Genomic DNA, 22,331 nt, shown 5'->3' with positions numbered 1-22,331 from the left:
AAAGTCACATGTCATAGAAAAATGGATGGAAAAGTGAAAGGAAGCTCTTAAAAGCAAATAAGCTTAAATAGAGGCAATTTTTAAAGAGTTTTTTTTAATTGATTTTTTTAATAGTGAAAATGTCTGATGCCATGCATGGTATTATTATCAAAATTTCATTGATAAACTGATTCCCTTCCAAGAATGGACTCTCCAGAATTCAGGAGGAAGGGATTTTGCCCTCCCCTCTAATGTCATTATTTGCAAATGTTCACTTGCTAAGCAATGAGGATAGAAATAAATAAGATCCAAATCATGCTCTCAAGCCTAGTAGAAAATGGATTAAAGGACAGTGAAGCTTTTCCCAGGAGCCCATGAAAAGCCAAAAGCAAAATTTGTGTGAGTTCTCAATGTCATCCTAGTCCTCCCCTAAAAACAAAAAAGAGGGGTAGGAGAAAGAGCAGACAAGACATGATTCCCTTCCTACTTGTCATCCTCTAGCCAGATGTGGCTGTCCGCAGTCCAAAAGTAGAAATGAAGCTAGCACTTGTTCTACCCTTAGGGGCTGGTGCAAGTCCAGGCCTACTATGAGGGACCTTTACTTTTCATTTCTCCTTTCTGTCCATCTGTATTAGTTATCTATAGCTACATAACAAATTCCTCAAACCTTAGTAGCTTAAAACTTAGTAGCTTTCTTTGGGTCAGGAATTCAGGAGGATCTTAGCTGGATGGTTCTGGCTTGAGGGTCTCAAAAGATTGCAGTCAAGATATCTATCAGGGCTGCAGTCATCTGAAGGCTTAACTGGAATTAAGGGAGGTTATTTCAACATGGCTAACCCACATGGCTAGTAAGTTGATTCTAGCTGTTGGCAGGAAGCCTAAGTTTCTCACATGAAGCTTTTTCTATAGGGTTGCTTGAGTGTCTTCATGACATGGTGGCTGATGTCCACCAGAGGAAGTGATCCAAGATAGCAAGGCAGCAGCCATATCTTTCATAACCTAATCTCAGAAGTAACACTTCATCATTTCCACAATATCCTATTGGTTACTTAGATTAGCCTGAACAGTATAAATACCAGGAGGTAAGAATCATTAGGGTCCATCTTCGAGGCTGGTTACCATATTATCACACACACAAAGCAATGACATCTAGATTTTTCCAAACACCTTTTATTTCCTTGAGGTCTTCCTTTATGCAAGTAGCAGCTGCCATTGAATAGAATTCATTATAAGATCTGATTACTTTTCCCACCTCCTCATTAAAATATATTTTTCCAGTCCCAATTAACTTTATTATCTCTCAATTCTTCCCTTCCCAGCCATACCAATCAAGCCCCCTATAGCTCCATATCTCCCTTTGTCCTCTCCCCTGTCCAGGTCCCCAGCCTATCCTCTGTAAAGGTGCCAGATCCTGCCGAACTCCACTGCATCTTTTGCTCTCTGGCAGAGTGGCAGTGTGCTGCTGTACAAAGGCAATCATTAAACAGAAAGGATTTGATGCTGTCAAAAATGTTTATGCCTGCTTAGGCTGCAAGAAGAGGAACAGTGTCAAGAATGAAGGAAGTGATTATGCTGGTCTGATCTCCCCAAGATGCTCAGGGTGTATTTCCTGGCAGCACACTTTAAGAGAAATCTAGACAAACCAGCATCTGGAATGAAGAGAGTAACCAGGACAATAGGAAATAATGAGGATTTGACTCAAAAGGAACAACTGCAGAGTTGAGGGTCATATCTTTGAGAAAATACAGGTCTCCAGAAGCTTGACTTCAATCTTCCAACGGGCTTATTCTGTGTGTCCAGGGAACAGGACTAAAACTAATGCATGAAAGTTATAGGAACACAGGAAGTTCTTCTTATATGTGATTTGTCAGAACTGTGCAAAATTCCAGAGTTGCCCCAAGGTGGTGGGTGTTTCCCATCAAGCAAGGGCTGAAAAAATCCTATAAGGCTTCTGTGTCAGAGTGGATACCCAGGATAGAAGGTGGGACTAAATGGCCTCTAAGACAAAAGTTTTAAGCACTTGAAACTTTAATCCCTTCTTTGGTATTAGTACAATTTTATCTACATTGAGAATACATCCTACCCAATTTAAGTGGTACTGGCACTAACCTCCTTCTGCACAGATAATTCTTATCAGAACAAAAAGTGCAAGTTAAAATCAAGTCTTTAAAAAATTCTGACAGTTGCCCATTTCCATGACAATTGGCATTGAACTCATGCTTTTTCATGGATGATCCATTCTCAAATTTGTATATTATTGTGTAATGGGTTCCTAAGAAGGTGCAGGACTAGTAACTGACTCCCATTTAAGCTGATATACTCTTATACTGGTATAGCCCTATCTATAGTATTCAAGGACATCTGAGATAAACTTATTGGTTATGATCTCCCACTTTGCAAGGGAGGACGCTGAGGAAGAATAAAATAAATAACCTAGTCGAGGACACCACAGCTCAGCTGGTAATGGAGCTGGGACTGAAGACTATTAGTTCATTGTTTTTTCTATTAAACCACATTGCCTTTTCTCTACTTGACTCCTTTCTAAATTAAAAAAAGCAAACAAACAAAAAAAATTGTGTGTGTGTGTGTGTGTATGTATGTGAAATACAGAAATGGAGACAGGGTTAGAAAAAAAGATACTAAGGGAAAAAAAGAAAATGAGAGAGATTCTGGTAAAATAAAACACAAGTAATAGGCCAGCCTATCACCTATTTGTCATACATTTGAATGTCTTTAACAGTGGAGACAATTTTGATGGAAATAGGAATGTTGCCTCTGACCACAAATAAATAAATACCCACACCCTAGTTATATGTTATGACTAAATGAAATATTTTAATGCAAAGATGTTTACTTAAAGTGCTCTGTAGCTTCCTCCTCTCCTTCCTTTATTTACCCTGCTAAGTATCCTAGAGTAAGAATGAGCATTTTCACAGATGTATGGGACATCCCACCTTGGACCTTAGACACCATCTTGTACAATCATTTCATTTGACAGTCAGGTGAAGTAAGCTCCAGAAGAGCTCCTGCACAGTACCAGCACCCAATCCTCAAAGGCCTTTTTTTTTGAGAGTAGAATGCTACTGGCACTTCAAGAACAATCCATCTTCCTCTTGGTAGGGAGAGGGAATGGGAATAGTAATCTTTTCTAAAGCTATATTTATAAGTTTAATCAAATTTGTTTGTCGGCTTTTGAAGAACCCAGGGTATTGACAGAACTGTAGGATCCCATATTGAAATCCTCAGGATTATACTCCAATGTCCTTACATGAGACAGCCAAGAGGATTACCAATCTATTCAAAGAAAGCCCTAGGTAGGGCCCAATTGGTCAGCTTATCCTTTCATAGGTATAGAACATAAATCTTAATTAGAATTTGAAGAAAAGCTATTAGAATATTAGGAAGTCATTTGTATTTCATTTCTGAGATGTGGCTTGGTTAATGAATTCTGATAAACAAAAAGAAGCCAAAATATTCTTCATAATTGGACTTGGATTAAGTCCTATGACCAATCTCCTTTAGCATGAAAAACTGCTACGGTCTTCCAAAAGCTTTCTGTGCCAGTCTTTCATTTCTGGGAAATGACACTCACTAGAGCTGTAATTTTCCTATTCCTATGTTGTATAACCCTGAATTCCTTTATTTTTTTCCTTTTATTTTAAGTTCACAAAAAGAATGATAAAGGCAAAGGATTATTTAAATATCACTTTCTATTTAAATTTCTTTTAAATTAGATTCATTTCTTCCAAAAGATAATTTTATGAACTGAGATGAACTATTTGTAATCAACACATCCTCTAACTTTTATAAATAAAGTGGGCTACGGTTGAGGAAACTTGCAAATATGCTTTTTTAAAACCCTTCAAAAATTCCCCCAGTCGGATATCATTTCAAATTGCAAATTACCATGTGAATAAATAAATCCAAGCCCAAAGCAGGCAGAAGATAATAGAATAATAAGTACAAAAACAAAAATAAAAGGGAGCATAATCAATTGCTAAGGAAGATAAAATAATTTAAGAATAAGGGATGAGCAAATATTTATTAAGAAATGCTACCATAATAATTTAGAGAAGCTTGGATTCAAGGGAGCAGAATAAAATGTCTCTGTTCTTTTTTCCCCCTCAGAAAATAACTCCCAAAATACTGACCAAGAAGAAACTTGTTCTTTCATCCTCAATGAAATAAACGTGCTTAGTAATGCCCAGCATGACAGAAAGTAGTGGTAGAGTTGGTCAAATTCAAGAGCCTGGGCTGGAAGTTGGGAGAGTGCAAAATACTCCTCCCCAAACAAAGGTACCAAAACAAACAAACAAACAAAAAAACCCTCTAAAATAAAAACAAACAAAATAAAAATAAGTAGGGTGGTATCTCCAACTTTGTTCTTTCTCAAGATTTCTGAGGCTATTTGGAGTCTTTTGTGGTTCCACATAAATTTTTGGGATATTTGTTCTAGTTCTGTGAGATATGCTGTTGATATTTTATTAGGAATTGCTTTGAATTTATAGATTGCTTGGGGTAGTATGGACATGTTAACGATGTTAGTTCTTCCAGTCCATGAAAATGGAATATGCTTTTGCTCATTTGTATCTTCCTCAATTTCTTTCTTTAGTATTTTATAATTTTTGAAATACAGGTCTTTTACTTCCTTGGTTAAATTTATTCTTAGGTACAATTGGTGTTGCAATTGTAAATAAAACTGTTTTCTTAGTTTCTCTTCCTGGTAGTTCCTTATTGGTGTATAAAAATACCACCAATTTCTGAATTTTAATTTTGTACCCTGCTACTTTACTGAATTCATTTATCAGTTCTAGTAGATTTTTGGTGGAGTCTTTAGGGTTTTCTGTATACAATATGTCATCTGCAAATAAAGACAGTTTTACTTTGTTTTACTTCTTCCAATGTGGATGCCTTTTATTTCTTCTTTTTGTCTGATTACTGTGCCTAGGACTTCCAGTACTATGTTGAATAAGAGTGATGAAAGTGGCCATCCCTGTCTTGTTCCCAATCTTAAGGGAAATACTTTTAGTTTTTGCCCTTTGAGTATAATGTTGGCTGTGGGTTTGTCACATATGGCCTTCATTATGTTTCAGTATGTTCCCTCTATTCCCACTTTGCTGAAAGTTATTATCTGAGGTGGATGCTGGATTTTATCAAATGCTTTTTCTGCCTCTATTGATATGATCCTGTGATTTTTAGTCTTCATTTTTTTAATGTGGTGTATCACATTTATTGATTTGCAAGTATTATACCAACCTTGCATCCCTGGTGTATGTTCTTTTTAATGTATTGCTGCATCTGGTTTGCTAAAATTTTTTTGAGAATTCTAGCATATGTGTTCATCAGGGATATTAGCCTATCATTTTATTTCTTTGCAGTGTCTTTTTCTTGTTTTGGAATTAGAATAATGTTGGCCTTGTGAAATGAACTTGGAGGTCTTCCCTCCTCTTGAATTTTTAGAAATAGTTTGAGAAGGATAGGTGTTAGTTCTCCTTTGAACATTTGGTAAAATTTACTTGTGAAACCATCTGGTCCAGGACTTTTCTTTACTGGGAGCTTTTTGATTGCTGCATTGATTTCATTAGTTATAATTGGTCTATTCAGGTTTTCTGATTCTTCCTGACTCCATTTTGGATATAATTATATGCAGAATCTAATGAACAAAGTAAACTAACAAACAAAATAGAAATAGATTCATAGATACAGAGAGAACAGACTGACAGCTGTCAGAGGGGACGGGTGTTGGGGAGCTGGGCAAAACAAACAAACAGTCAACAGTTTCAGGATTGCCAGAAGGAAAGGGAGGTGGGGGAAGTAGAGGAGGGTAAAGAGGAGATAAATGGTGATGCAAGGAGACTTGACTTTGGGGAGTGAATGCACATACAATATACAGATGATGTATTATAGAGTTGTACAGTTGAAACCTCTATATTTTTTTAACCAGGGTCACCCCAATAAATTCAATAAAAACTTAAAAACAAATAGGGAGGAAAAAAAGATTGTGTGTGTGTGTGTGTGCGTGCATGTGATGTTAACATGCTAATTCTGCATGGTGAATACAAGATTGTTCTATTTATTCTCTGTACTTGTAAATATTTGAAAATATTCCTTTATTAAAATTTTAAGCCTAAAAAATAGGAGGAGGTGATTGTCTTGAAGAATTCTAAAGAGTTAAAGAAATAGAGGCTTCAGATACCACCAAAGATGAGTTGCAACTCATATACGGTAAATGAGAACAGAAAACAAGAGCATGGTTAAATACCCATAAAGGTATAAGGCAGAGTTATGTGCTATGTTCCCACACACTCAGATAGGTACCCACATTTTCTTATTCCTCCAAAAGACAAGAGTTTGTTTACTGGAGGAAAAGAGAGGCTCTATTTAGATTTTGGGAGATCAGGTACAAAAGAAGATCATGGTGAGTTAAAGTACCCAAAACAGGAGAATGAGGGAAAATCTGCACATTGAACAATAGAGGTTTCTCCCTCACCAGCCCGCTTCCTTCTCCTCTATCAAAGAAAACTGGGTTGCCTGAGAAAAAAAGATCAATGGAAACTTATAGTTGGGAAGTTCTCAACAAAAGTCAGGCTGAGCCATCAAGAAAATGCAAATCAAAACCATAATGAGATACAACTTCATACCTGCTAGGATGGCTATAACCAAAAGGACATTTGTTAACACATAACTTATTATAACAAGGGCTATATAGAATGTAGAGCAATCAGAACCATCATACATTGCTGATGGGAATGTAAAGTGGTGCCACCAATTTGAAAATAGTCTGGAAGTTTCTCAACTGGTTAAACATACAGTTATCATATAACACAACAATTCCACCCCTAGGCATACACCAAAAAGAATTGAAAACATATGCCCACACAGAAACTTGTATACAGACGTTCATAGCAATAGTATCCATAACAGTCAAAAGTGGAAACAACCTAACAGTCAATGAACTGATGAATGGATTAAAAATGTGAAATATACATACAATGAATTATTATTCAAGAATTAAAAGACATGAAATATTGATATGTACTACAACATGGTTGATCTTTGAAAACATTATTTAAGTGAAAGAAGCCTGTTACAAAGGACCACATATTGTATGTTTCCATTTATTGTATGTTTATGTGAGAATAGACAGATCTATAGAGACAGGAAGTAGATTACTGGTTGCCTAGAGTTGAAGGGTTTGAAGAGGTGGGGGGTTCATGGTGGAAGACTAAGGAGTGAGGATTTTTTTTTTGAGGTTAATAAAAATGTTCTAAAATTGATTGTGGTAATGGATGCACAGCTCTGTGAATATACTAAAAGCCATTGAATTGTATACTTCAAATGAGTGAATTATATGGTTTGTGAATTATATCTCAATAAAGCTATTTTTAAAAAGTCAGTTTAGCCAACTTATTGCCCTTCAAGAATATTGTCCAGCCAATAAGCTTCTCCCATGCACACAGAACTTCCAATCAGCTCAGGTTTCAACAGGAAGAGGCAACCAAGGATCACCAGACATTTGGGGAATGCCTCCATCATGAAAAATGGAGACTGAAAATGGGCAAAAAGGGGGAATAAAACCTCAAAGAAAACAAGAGGTCAGAGTCAATGCAAGGAACATAGGAAAAATAAACAAATTATAATCAATATCCTCAGAGAAGACATTGACTCCATAAACTGCAGACTATAAATAAAAAGGAAGAAAATAGTTCTTTGAAATTAAAATTTTGAAAAGAAAACATAAAATTCAATAAAAGGTTGAAAGATAAAGTCAAGGAAATTTTCCAGAAGAAAGGAAGGAAGGAAGAAAAGAAAGAAGGAAGGAAGCAAAAAATACGAACAATGAGAAAGAAAATGAGAGGTTTGGTAAACAAGGAACATTAAATAACAGGTATTACGAAAAGAGATTAGGAGAGGAAATTAACAAATAAATAATATAAGACATTAACAAAAGAAGGAGAGGAAGTTAACAAGTAAATAATAAAAGAAATTTAGCAGAACCAAAAGATAACCTATAAATAAAAAAAAAAAAAAGGAAAGAAAAGCTGACTGAGCATCAGCAATAATGAATGTAAAAAGACCCACAGCAAAACCCATTGTGATACTGTAGACCACTAAAAATGCAATGTAGATTCTAAATACTTCCAGAGAGAAACACAATAGTTCACATGTAAAGAATTGGAAATTAGAAAGGCATCATAATTCTCAATACTATTTATATTAGAAGGTAAAAGACAATAAAACAATGCATTTACAATTCTAAGGAAAAAATACATTTCCTCAGGATTATATGCCTAACCAGATTATCATGTGGGTATAATTTAAAAAAATTTTTTTCAGTGTCTCAAAAAATTTATCTCCCATGCATACTTTTTCAGAAGGTTTCTAGATGGATGTGCTTCTGCAAAACAAGGCTGTTAATCAAAAAAGGAGATGTGGATCCAAGAAATAGAATCCAAGAATTAATAGGTAAAGGAAATTCCCAGAATACTGATTTAAGACAGTTTACGATTACAGCAGTGTACCAGGACTTTGAGAGGAAATAGTACAGATTAGAGGGTTGGAGGTCCTCAGGATTAATGTATTCAAGATAAATACGAAATTGGTAAACCAGCTGATAATTTTGATCATAATGAAAAATGTATCAAAAAGAGTTTTTCAGAGTTGTTGGCGTGTGTGGGAAACCTTAAAATGTTGAAAGAAAACTAAGCAAATAAAAAACATCTAATTATTAACTTCAGAAAAATAAAGTGTGTAAGAAAGAAAATATAACCACTATAAGCTATTTGGCTCAAAAGTACAATATTTTTGTAGTCCCAGTAATGAAAACAATGTAATCATGGAAACTGATTTAACCAAAAAAGAAAGACATAATTGTAATAGGAGAATGAGAATCAGTAAACTTATTTTCACCTATCATGACACAAAGTCAATTGATGATATCAATTGCTGAACAGAAGTATCAGTCTTTAATATTACTTAGTAATATAGAAGTAAATTCCAGAAAAAAATAGCTAAAAATTGGCAGGTTTCTCTAGGATATAGGAGCAGTGGAGAGGAGAGGAGAGAGCAAGGAACTACTTTTGTATTTTTGCTATAAGACTTTTGGCCATTTTTGACCTTTAAATTTTATCTGCATGCAATAAGTTGATTAAAGATAAAGATTATTTTAAAATTTATATAAAGAGAAGATAGGTGATAGTCATTGACTTCCACTCCATACTGAATCCTTAATCAGAATTCCATTGCTTGCCCTGGCTGGTGGTTCAGTGTACTGTGTGCCGGCCTGCAGACTGGAAGTTTGCTAGTTTGATTCCCAGTCAAGACACATGCCTGGGTTGTTGGCCAAGCCCCCATTTGGGGGCGTGCAAGAGGCAATTGATGGAGGTTTCTCTTGCATATCAATGCTTCTCTCCCTCTTCCTCCTTCCCACCTCTCTAAAAATAAATAAAATATTTTTAAAAAATTCCATTGTTAAAGGTAGATGTTAAGAATCCAATTGCTACTGCCATCTGATGCTGCTGCTGGAGCCATCCCTCCTGAAGAATGAGCCAACTGAAAGGAGTGGTCATCACAGGACCAGAATGACAGGAGTACAGAGTCTTCTTTTTTAGTGGTCTTTGATGTTTACTCTAGACAATTTTAAAGTGACTTCTCAGAAAATTCCCAGCTCACTATGTGTATAAGTCCCTAAAATTTCTGGAGACAACTAGAAGGTCCTTTGAGAGTGAAGATTTTAAGTTTCTTCCACCATCATAAAAACCTCAAATAAAATCACTCTATTAGCATTCAGCATGAAAATATGAGTATGCCCTAGTTTATATCCTGATGCTTTCTTTAAGGGTATATTTTAAAAGAAATGTACAATTATAAAAATTATGCAGCTAATATGTATTTAGATTAAAGAATAAAACTGCATCTAAAAACATGTATATTTAGAAATAAAATTTGTTCTCCATTTCCATTCCCTCATGACTCACACTCTTTAAGAGTGGCTTTTAATAACTCAGTAAATCACTTTGCATGCCACTATATATGTTGAGATTTCAAGAGGGATGGAAGTGAGAAAACAACTTAAGATATTGACTGCTATGTTGAGAGACTGAATATATACACAGAGATGGGCTAGACTATAAATGGTAATGGATCTCCAGCCCAGGGAACCAAACCACAATCTCTGCAGCAATTAATCTAGAATGATCAGGAGTTGGTCAGTGACTGCCAGCTTCCCTTTACTTTCTCTTGCTTTTGACTCAGGACTAACCAGAGGAAACCAAATATGCTCCTCAAATCAACCATACAAAATGTCCTCCTTCTAGTTATCCAGCCTCCTGCTTTCCCATTCCCCTTCCTGTCTTTAACCAAACACAAGTAATGGTAGTTGACCCCTGACCCATTGCAAGCTCTGAATAAATAGCCACTGTTTTCATTCAGGTAGTGATCATTTATTTCCACAATGACAAGAAAAAATTCCTAATAAGAACAAAAATAGTATCAGAATAACTGTTTAGTCTACTACTTTAATAAAAGCTTCAGTCATTAGTTTCAGCTAATATGTATTATGCTGGTATGAGCCAGGAACAAAAACAAATTTTATTCTCTAGGACAAAACTTTTCTAGGAAGGAAACTACATAGTTGAATCATTGGGAGTTGGAAATTCAAATCTTGAGTCATTGTTTGTGGTCTGTAGCAGGCAAACTACTTACTTCAAACTTCTCAAAGTTCCTTGGTTAAACATGAATGAAGAGAAGGTCTCAGCAATTAATGTGGGCAGAAAAAGAATTACTACTAATTATGTTTTTCCTGCTAGTCTTCTTATTTTAAAAAATCTCTTAGTACCTCTGAAGGTTTGCAACACTATTGTTAGAGTTGTTTTTTAAAAAAATTATATAAATAATCACTTGTGTAAAGATTATTGTCCCCACCCCCCTCAATTATGTTCAGTTTATTATTCCAGATCACAAAATTTTTCATTAATAAAAAAGGTGGCAAACAAAGCATCTGAAAACATTTTGCTTGAGGGAATGATATTCTGGCTTTACTGAATATGACATTTTCATTAACACTGCTAATGAATTGTGCTTATTTCTTTTGAGAGTCATGATTTATTAAAAGAATTAAAAGTTTGGAAAAAACACCAAAAGAATTACACTTATTCATTTTGTATATGACTAAAGTGTTTGCAATAGAAAAATTACTGAGTATTCCCTAAAGTCAGGGCAGCTTTTAAACACTGCATAATTCTGGGTATTATCATCAGAAAAACAGTATACCGTTGCTCATTAGAAAAATAATGTCATTATAATAGCTTTACTCTAAGGGATAAACCAGTTAAATGAAGCATCAGAAAAAGGAAGGTAGAAGTTCGCTTAGTGAATCATTCTTATTCTACAGTTAGTTGATTCCATACTGAGCCACAAGGAAATGCTCCAAGAGTATACAATTGTTATAACAGGTCTCTAGGCTTCATTATCTCTGTTCATGTAGCTGTCTGTTCACACTAAGCTATAAAGTTAATTGTGAACACATCAGGAGAGAATAATAACCCAAACATAATATAACATTTAGGAAGATCTCCTTGGACAAGTGCTTTGGTTTCTTCTTTGCATTGTGACCTTATACTAGGAACTTGGGTGTGACGGTGCTGTTCTGGTCCAAAGTACGAGGAAGTACACATCAGGTCAAAGTGAAGCTCAAGACAGGCTGACGCCAGAGTCAGCCTATTCACAAATCCTTTTTGAGGCTGGGATCACTTGAGGAACAAAGGCTACTGGGGGTTAGTAGAGCTCTTCTCCAAAGCCAAACCAGTTGACTTGTCAGCAAAGTTGTCCTGTGTGTTGGATCTGGACTCTTGAGCACAGAATTTCAGTGCATGCCTTAAAAGTTTGGACGTGGGGAGAAGGCTGTGAAAAGTGAGCAAGGAAATCTCCTGTTCACAGAAAGCTCTTTCCCAGAATCTTCCATACTCAAAGAGGAGATTGCTTTAAACTTTTAAACTGTGGTCTTCTTGATGTAAAAGATAGCTTTCTAAAGAAGTGGTTGTTTTAGGGGCTTAAATTACCAGATAACAAAGATCTGAGCCAATTCAGAACTAGTTCTGGCTGGAGAACTGCATTAGTTCTTTTGCCCAAAGGAAAGCCCTCCTGCCCAAAGATTCTCTTGGGTATGGGGCTGAAGGAGGTTGGGTCCCTGGAGGCTCTTCAGGTTGGTCAACACACCAAGCTCAGTTGTCATGGAAAAGTTTGCTCACTTTCACGTAGGAAATGTCAAAGCATTAGCAATAAGGAAGCCTTAAGTCTTCAACCAAGTCTATTCAGTTCAAGCAATATTTAAATACCTCCTAGTATGTTCCAGGCACTGTGACTACAAAGAAAAATGTGATCCAGTTCTTGCCATTAAAGAGCTTATATTTCATTGAAGGAAGTCGACACAGATAACTTAAGTATAATGTGATATGTGATAAGAAAGCAAAAATCCTTGACTGAGTCCTGAAGGATAAATTAGCCAAAGGAAGAAAGGTGGAACAAATTTCCTGGCTGGAAAAAGGAGGATGAAAGGCAGTTATGAGGTCTGGGAAATTCAGAGGCAAAGTAGGCACAGTGAAGGTCCTTCCTATTATAGATTTAGGATTCTAGATTTTCTCTGTTTTCTAAGAAGAGGAGTCTGAGTCTCTCTAGTTACATGTGATGGTATGGTGACCTTCACAATCAGCAGCTATAACTCAGCATCTCATTGAAGTCCCTGCTGAAGTGTGTACTATGTCCTGCATAGAGGGCTGGGATGTAACCTTCACACTTCCCTCCTTCCTTCCTCCCCCATAAGTTTCTCTGGTCTTTTAACATTTCTCTGTCAATCTTATTTCCCTCCCTCTTTTTTGCTTCCTCCTTGAACTTCTCTAAAGTGACCTCATTTCATAAAGCAGGTTAATTCTGAGCTGAATTTAGGTCCCTAACATGGCCCCATTTGTGAGAGACCTTGGAGTTCCCAGTATACTTCGCTCCCAGGGTACCTAAGTATCCTAGTATTGGGCTATTTGGGGAGTGATCCCATCAAACAGCTTAACTGAGCAGGAGACTGAAAGGGATTGATGGCCCAGGGAGGAAATGAGGGAGGAAGAGAAGGATAGAGCTCTAAAGGCTGGGATCTTCCTGGGCTAGCAGCGGCTCTTTGACATTCCCAGCTCCTAAAGATCCAAGCCAACTTGCAGGAAGATTATTAGCTCCTGGGCTCAAAAAATTATATTGACACAGTTACCAGAGTATTCTTGGAAAATTTGCCATCTGATGGAGTGAATCCTAGGATTACTTTTTCTTTACTTAATTTTATTCTAGTTTATGTGTTCAGTGAAGAAACATTAGAAAACAGAAAAGTACTCAAAAAAACAAAAATTAACCAAAATTGCACAGCCCAAAGATAACTGCCAACATTTGCTGGAGATATTTCCAGCATTTTTCATGTATATATTTTCCCTACAAAAGTAGTATCATACATGTTATTTTGTAGTATCCTTTTTAAAAATGGGAATTTACATTTATTTTTCAGCTTCAAAAAGCTTAACAAGTAATAATGACAGAAAATTAAGGATCTGCCTGAGTGATAGTTACCCCTTGGAAATGTGTGCTACAATTGATGGGTCAAACATTAAACATTGCAGTATTGGTATTTCATATACATTTTTACCCATTAAAAATGATTATTAAACATATATCATATATGTACTGGGAAGACCCCCCAAAACCCCTGGAATTTATTTATAAAAATTATGTTTATTCTTACATGTTTAAACTTCAGTCATCTTGAAAGTACTCTCCATTTGATGCAATACACCTATTGAAATGCTTTTTCCACTGCTCAAAATAGTTTTTGAACTTGTCAATTTTTTTGTATTGTTGTTGTTCAAGTACAGTTGTCTCCATTTTCCCCCTACCACCTACCACCACCTTCCACCCTCAGTCTTACCCCCTTTTGGCTTTGTCCATGGGTCCTTTACAGATGTTCCTTGATGACTCTTCCCCTTCTTTCTCCCATTAACCTCCTCCTCTCTCCCCTCAGGTTACTGTCAGTTTGTGCTTTATTTCAACAACTCTGGTTATATTTTGCTTGCTTGTTTGTTTTGTTGATTAGGTTTCCCTTATAAGTGAGATCATATGGTACTTCTCTTTCACTGCCTGACTTATTTCACTTAGCATAATACTCTCCAGTTCTATCCATGCTATCGAGAAGGGTAGGAGTTCTTTCTTTCTGCTGCACAGATTTCCATTGTGTAAATGTCCCAGTTTTTTGATCCACTCATTTACTGTTGGGCACTTAGGTTGTTTCCAGCACTTGGCTATTGTAAATTGTACTGCTATGAAGTGCAGAGATTCTTTTGATTTGGTATATCAGGATTTTTAGGGTATAATCCCAGCAGTGGAATTGCCAAGTCAAAAGGCATATTCCATTTTTAGTTGTTTTTTTTTTTTTTTTAGAAAATTCCACACTGTTCTCCACAGTGGCTGTACCAGTCTGCATTCCCACCAACAGTGTACTAGGGTTCCCTTTTCTTCACAACCTGGCCAGCAGTTGTTGTTTGTTGATTTGTTTATTGTGGCCATTCTCTCTGGTGTAAAGTGGTATCTCATTGTGGTTTGTGTGGTTTGTACACACACACACACACACGTATATATATGTAATTGATTATGCTATTACAGTTGTCCCATTTTTTCCTCCCTTTTATTCCCCTCCACCCTACACAGCCCCATCCCCCAGCATTCCCTTCCTTAGTTCATGTCTATGGGTTGTACATATAAGTTGTTTGCCTTCTCCATTTCCTATACTCTTCTTAACCTCCCTCTGTCTATTTTATACCTACTATTTATGCTGCTTATTCCCTGTACCTTTTCCCCCATTCTTCCCCTCCCCCATTTTACTGTTCATAGTTTTCGATCTTCTTTTGCTTAGATAAGTTCCCTTAACGTTTCATATAATAAGGGCTTGGTGATGATGAGCTCCTTTAACTGGACCTTATCTGGGAAGCACTTTATTTGCCCTTCCATTCTAAATGATAGCTTTGCAGGATAGAGTTATCTCGGGTGTAGGTCCTTGCTTTACGTGACTTTGAATACTTCTTTCCAGCACCTTCTTGCCTGCACGTTTTCTTTTGAGAAATCAGCTCATAGTCTTATGGGAACTGCTTCGTAGGTAACTCTCTCCTTTTCTCTTGCTGCTTTTAAGATTCTCTCCTTATCTTTAATCTTGGGAAATGTAATTCTGATGTGCCTTGGTGTGTGCTTCCTTGGGTCCAACTTCTTAGGGACTCTCTGAGCTTCCTGGATCTCCTGGAAGCCTATTTCCTTCTCCAGATTGGGGAAGTTCTCCTTCATTATTTTTTCAAATAAGTTTTCAATTTCTTGCTCTTCCTCTTCTCCTTCTCGCACCCCTGTGATTCAGATGTTTGGTTGTTTAAAGTTGTCCCAGAGGTTCCTAAGCCTCTCCTCATTTTCTTATATTCTTGTTTCTTCATTCTGCTCTGGTTGAACGTTTATCTCTTTTTCTGGCTCCAAATTGTTGATTTGAGTTCCAGTTTCCTTCCCTTCACTGCTGGTTCCCTGTATATTTTTCTTTATTTCACTTTGCATAGCCTTTGTTTTTTCCTCCATTTTGTGACCATACTCAACCAATGCAGTGAGCACCCAGATTACCAGTGTTTTGAACTGTGCATCTGATAGGCTGGCTCTCAGTTCATCGCTTAGTTCTATTTTTGGAGCTTTGATCTGTTCTTTCATTTGGGCTATATTTCTTTGTCTCAGTGTGCCTGTTACATTGGATAGGGTGGAGCCTTAGGTATTTGCCAGGGTGGGGTAACCCAGGCCACTGCATTGTGATGCTATCTGTTGGGGAGGGATCTGAGAGGGAACAATGCTGCTTGCTTGGCTCTCATCTGGCTTTCTGTCTCTTCCTCTGCTACCCATGAGCAAATTGGGCCTTTCTAGTGCTGATTCCCAGGTGGGTGGGTTTGTGTATGTTCTAGGACCCTGTGGGTCTCTCCAACGGACTCTCCTGTGAGGCTGGGGCTTTCTCCTGCCACCGCAACCCCCCACAGATTTTTACCTCCAGAGATTTTGAGGCTCTCTTTTCCCTCACAGGAGCCCTGGGTTGCATAGTCTGTCTTGCTCCCCAGCTGTTCCTCCCAGTTTATATGCATGCAAATGTGGGACTGCCCAGTCCTCCAGCTGCTGCCTTGTCATACATCCTCTCCACCCTGGCTGCCCATCTCTGACCCTCCTACCGGTCTGGATGAATGTTTCTTCTTTAGCTCCTTTTCAGACTCCCATACAGTTCAATTTTCTGGCAGTTCTGGTTATTTTTTGTTTTTAAATTTGTTGTTGCCCTTCTTTTGGTTGTGTGAGGAGGCAAAGTGTATCTACCTACACCTCCATTTGGCCTGAAGTCTCACTGTGGCTTTAATTTGCATCTCCCTGATGGCTAGTGATGCTGAGCATCCTTTCAATGCCTCTGGGCTTCTGTATGTCCTCCTTGGAGAAGTCTGTTCAGGTCCTTTGCCCATTTTTTTTAATTGGATTGTTTGTCTTCCTGGAGTGGAGTCATGTGAGTTCTTTATATATTTTGGAGATCAAACCCTTGTCTGAGGTATCATTGGCAAATATATTTTCCCATAGAGTTGGTTCCCATTTCATTTTGCTGATGTTTTCTTTAGCCATGCAGAAGCTTTTTATTTTGATGAACTTGTCAATTTTGATGCCTTTTTTGTTTGTTTGTTTCTGCTTTTTTTTCACATCTTTTTTTCACACCTCTTTCACATAGGATCCTAGGGCAAGATAGGGTGAATAGGGAGGGTGGGGCACAGGGGTCATGCTCTTTTTGGTGAAAAACTGCTGAACACTCAGTGCAGTATGGGCAGGTGCACTTGTAAAACACCTATCATGAAATGGCAAATGCATTGAAAGAGACTTCAAAAAAATTGACTGAAGTTGAACTTAGCCACAGACAGCAGTGCCAGTTGGTACAGAGATACAGATAGGTTCCTAGAAGAGTCACCTAGCGGGGGAAGCCTGTGCTACAAGAGGCCCACTCTCCAGAGAGATTCTGGGGTTTTTTTGGCCCCCCATTGCATATAAACATGCATTTTCCAGCCTGGGAATCAGGGAATCTGAATGATCCTGTCAGTATTCTGCCCTCAACTCAATAAGCAATCTTAAGCAAATCCATTCAAATTCCTTTTCTAGATAAAGTCCAAAATCTTTTTATTTTTTAAGATTTTACTTATTTATTTTTAGAGAGAGGAGGAGGGAGGGAGAAAGAGAGGAAGAGAAATATTGATGTGAGAGAGAAACATTGATCGGTTACCTCTCATACACACACTCTTGGGAAATGAACCTGCAACTCAGGCATGTGCTCTGATGGGGAATTGAACTTTCAAAGGTTCAAAGGTTTCAAAGGTCTGATGGGTGACCTTTTGCTTTGCAGGATGATACCCAACCAACTGAGCCATGCTGGTCAGGGCTGAAGTCTAAATTCTTAAACATGGTTTATGAGGTCCTATATTGTCAGGTCCATCCAGGCATATAAAATCATATGCATTTCCCAGAATGTACCATGTTCTCCTGTACTTGCATATTTTAGAAACATATTCTTTGTTTTTTTTGTTTGTTTGTTTGTTTTTGCCTAAATCACTACTTCCATATGCCTTTTAAAAATATTTAACTGTGGCCCTGGCTGGTGTGGCTTAGTGGATTGAGTGCTGACCTGCAAACCAAAAGGCCACTGGTTTAGTTCCCAGTCAGGGCACATGCCTAGGTTATGGGCCAGGTCCCCAGTTGGGGGCATGTGAAAGACAGCCAGTAGATGTATTTCTAATGCATGCATTGATGTTTCTCTCCCTCTATTTTTTCCTTCCTTCCTTTCTCTCTAAAAATAAATAAATAAAATTAAAAAATAAAATACTTAATTGTGGTAAACTACATAACATAAAATTTACCACCTTAGCCATTTTTAAGCGTACAGTTCTGTAGTGTTAAGTACGTTCACATTGTTGTGTAACCAATCACCAGAACTCTTCATCTTGCAAAATAAAAACTCTATAATCCTTGGACAACAAGTCCTCACATCCTCCTCCCAGCCTCTGTCAAACATCACCCTACTTTGTTGCTGTGAATTTAACTACTTTAGGTGCTTCTTATAAATTGAATCATACACTACTTGTCTTTTTGTGACTGCCTTATTTCATTTAATATAATGTTCTCAAGGTTCTTTCATATTGTAGCATGTGTTACGATTTCTTTCCCTGTGAAGGATGAATAATACTCCATTGTATGTATATACCACATTTATTTATCTATTCATCTGCTCATGGATGCTTGGGTTGCTGCTACCTTTTGTCTATTGTTAATAATGCTGCTATAAACATGGATATACAAATACCCCTTCAACATCCTGCTTTCAATTCTGGGGGTGGATGTATATTCAGTTGTGGAATTGCTGGATTATATGGTATTTTCTATTTGTAGCTTACTCTTTAAACTTTACTTTTTCATATTTAAATTTCCCAGATTAATAATAAACCACATTATTTTACAGAATGGCTTTTATTATCCATAGAGTATTTTATCAAGTGAATATAATTATTTAATTGGTTGCTTCAAATTTTTCATTATTAAAAACAATGTCAGATAAATATTCATTCATAAGGTGAAATCTGAGAAGTAGAATTACTGGGTTAAGGGGTATACATTTTTAAGGTTTTGATGTACAGTGTTACATTGCATGCACAAGCTATTCTTTTTAAGGAATATGAGCCTCTGTTGGCTCATTTAAGGACCAGCAGTTTGAGGTTCCTGTGATGTCTTTAAATTTTACCCCCAAAGAAATTAATCTTTGTATCAGAATTAATGTTCAGAAGTTAAAAGTATTATATAAGTCATCAGTCACAAGGAATAAAATAAGATCTTGCTGCTTAAATTTTTAATTAATACAAGTGATATAACTCAATTATTATTTATTGTTGTTATTGTTATTCTATTGCAGTTGTCTCAGTTTTTCCCCCTTTGCCCTCCTCCTCCCAGCCCAACGCCCCACAGTAGGTTCTCCCTAAATAAATATGCAAAGTCCTCTCAAGTTTATATATTTCAGTTCAGTTTACAAACCACTTCCACTTTTGTTTTCTTATATATTTCTTATAGTTAGTTATTATTTTTCTGATTTACATATGAAAAATTGAGACCCAGAGAAGTGACTTGCCTGAGGTCACAGAGCTGATAATCAATGTCTTTTGGCTCACAGTTCTTACTTTTCAAATTATGGATGATTCATTTACCAGACTTGAGATCAAATCATAATGAGTAAGCATAGTACAGACTTTTTTTGAAGCTGGAAGGAGGTGGTAATGGCTTGGGGACAGTAGCTAAAAGCTGTGATTTAATAAGAAGTCATTTTGTGGCTGACACATACTACAAAATTACAAACCACAGCATTTCTTTTCATCTTTCCCCAAGCTTGGGTGAGGGCCTTAATGGTGCTAGTCTTTAGTGTTGTTAAGTATAGTGGACCCTGGGGTCACCCTGCTTGGTTTTGAACCTTGGCTCCACAGCACAAGGTATGTGATTTGAGCAAGTTAATCTCTCAATACTTTTGTTTCTTAACCTGTAAAATGGGTAATAATAGGTCCCACCTCACAGGATTATTGTATAAAATAAGTATTAGGCAGTTAGTGGGGCACCTGCTAACTGCCTGATACATATGAACTCTTATTGCTACTGCTGAGGACTTAGATAATACTGTTCTTCTGTTATTATCCTGGGGAGGAGGGTACATGTTAGGGGCTGGTCAGAAAATAGAAGTCTTCTATATTCAGTTATTTAAAAAGAAAATTAAAAGGCTTCTTTAGTAGACTACCACTGGTTTTCAGAAATTTGACTAGGATATGGTCTGCTGTAGTTTATTTTATGTTTATTCTGTGCTGTGGTTTGTTGAGCTTCTTGTATCTGTGGGTTTGTAGCTTTCATCAAATTTGAAATATATTTGGCCTTTAATTCTTCAGTGGTTTTCTATCTTTGCCTCTGGAACTTTAATTACAAGAATGTTAAACAGCTTGATACCATCATACAGATCGCTAAGACTTGGTACAATTTTTTTCCTGTCTTTTTATCTCTCTGTGCTTCAGTTTGGAAAGTTTGTTTGGAAAGTTTTAAGTTCACTGACCTCCTATTTTACAATGTCTAATCTAGTAATAATCACATGAAATCATAATCATTTCATTTCAGACATTGTGTTTTTCAACTCCACAAAGTTCCCTTTGGTTCTTTACTATATATTCTATTTCTCTCTTCATGACATTCATTTTCCATTAACTCTATAAGCATACTTACATTAGCTATTTTAAAGTCCTTATCTGCTAATTCCATCATCTGTCATTTATGGGCCTGTTTCCATTTACTGATTTTTTCCTACTTGTTGTAGGTTGTATGCTCTTGCTTCTTCACATGTCAGATGGATCTGTTCAGGAGTGGACTAACACTCTGGAATCTAAGGCAAAAAGAGAGAAAAGGAGAACAAGTAAGAAGTGACACTGTCAGAGATAGGTCCAGAACAAGAAGATTCTGCCAGAGCAGAAGTGACAGCAATAGCACCTTTCATTCATATGGCATTTCGGGGTTCACAGAGCGCTAACACTTTCATTATCCTCCATAACTTATAAACATCTTTTTCTGGTAATTTGGACAGATATTATCACCACTTTACAGATGAGAAAACTGATGCTGAGATATGTTTAATTGATTTTTCCAGACTCATAAGTCTAAGGGCCATTGGTAACATTTTTACTGACCTATGGCCTCTTCTATTCAGGTGTTTAGGAAAAAAAGCTTAGATTCTCTGCTCAAGAAATTTTGATGCAAACACAGACCTGATAGACTTTCATAGTTCTTTAACCTGACTTTACCCCTTTGTTAAATTATTTATGGAAGAGCAAATGATCTTTTCTACCACTACCAATTTTTTAGTCTCTCTCAGAATATAAAAGACATTGTATGGTGTATTGGGGGAATTCAATAGTGCTTTTCTCATAAACATACTGGTATTTATCAGCAGGGAGTCCACTGATGTCTTATGATAATCCTGGGACATCTGTCTCACCTCTACTCATTAATTAGCCTTTGCATCACTGCTATACTTTAGTCCTTTTTTCAACTTGGGGGAATCTAGTCTAAAAGTGGTTGAGTGATTTACACCTATTGTAGTATAATTGAGTGAGGATTCATTCTTTTCAGTTTTTCCTTTTTCAAGAAATTATATCAGCAAATTTGTTTCTACACCAGTAGTTTGAAAACTTTTTATTTGTAGCAGAGGAATACATTAAAAAAAATTTATGTGAAGCCCAACTATATAACACAGATAAAAGTAGAACTGACCTGGCTGAAGAGGGGTGGGGATGGGAGAGTTGGAGCTGCCAGAGTCTTGCCCACTTGGAAAGTCCCTTAAATTCCCACATGGTAAACTCCAGGCCCTTTTATTGAACCCAGAGCTCTGAAGAATTTGGAAAAACACTGATCTGTATAATAAAATTAAAACATTCATACCCGGCTGGTGTGGCTCAGTTGGAGTGTTATCCTATAAAAGGTTGTGTTTTGATTCCTGGTCAGGGCACAGACCTAGGATGAATCTTTGATTCCTGGTCCTGGCATGTGCCGGAGGGAACTGATCAATGCTTCTCTCTTGCACTGATGTTTCTTTCTCTCTTTCCACACCCCCCACCCCACTGCCTCTCTCTTATTCTCTCACTCTAAAAGCAATGAAAAAATGTCCTTGGGTGAGGATTAAAAAAATTAATTCATCCATCTTTCTGTCCACACAACATTCATTGAGTCCCTACTATGTGTGAGATACTGTGTTGGATCTTGGGCGATGGTAAGGGATAGTGAGGAGATTATAAAATTGAGACACAGACCCACATGTTAAGGGGTTCACAATATAGGACCAGCAGGTCCATAAGAGACTATAATACAGGGTAGCGGGCTAAATGCCACAGGAGAAGTTCAGATCAAGGGCCATAAAAGTATTCTCTTGACTTGAGGGCACTAAACGAAGTTCAGGAAATCCAACAATAATAACAAAGACCATGAATGGAGGTGTTTAACTTTGCCCTGGTGAAACTTACAAGAAAGATTCCAACCCATGGAAGTTATCTCTGAGATTAAGAATTATGGTCAGTTTCTGACTGTCATCATGATTTTTAAAAAATATTTTTTAAGTTTCTACTCATTATATGTATTCTTTTAGCTTTCAGAAAACCTTATGAAGAATAAAAGACCATCAGTGCAAATTGCATTCATCTCTAATATTGACGTAAAACAGCAGATGA

Source organism: Pteronotus mesoamericanus, unplaced genomic scaffold (genome assembly GCF_021234165.1).
Source record: "Pteronotus mesoamericanus isolate MK-2021 breed Mesoamerican mustached bat unplaced genomic scaffold, CSHL_Meso_final contig_27, whole genome shotgun sequence".
NCBI lineage: Eukaryota > Metazoa > Chordata > Mammalia > Chiroptera > Mormoopidae > Pteronotus > Pteronotus mesoamericanus.
The sequence above is the reverse complement of the archived record's forward strand: the minus strand, read 5'-3'. Positions refer to the sequence as shown.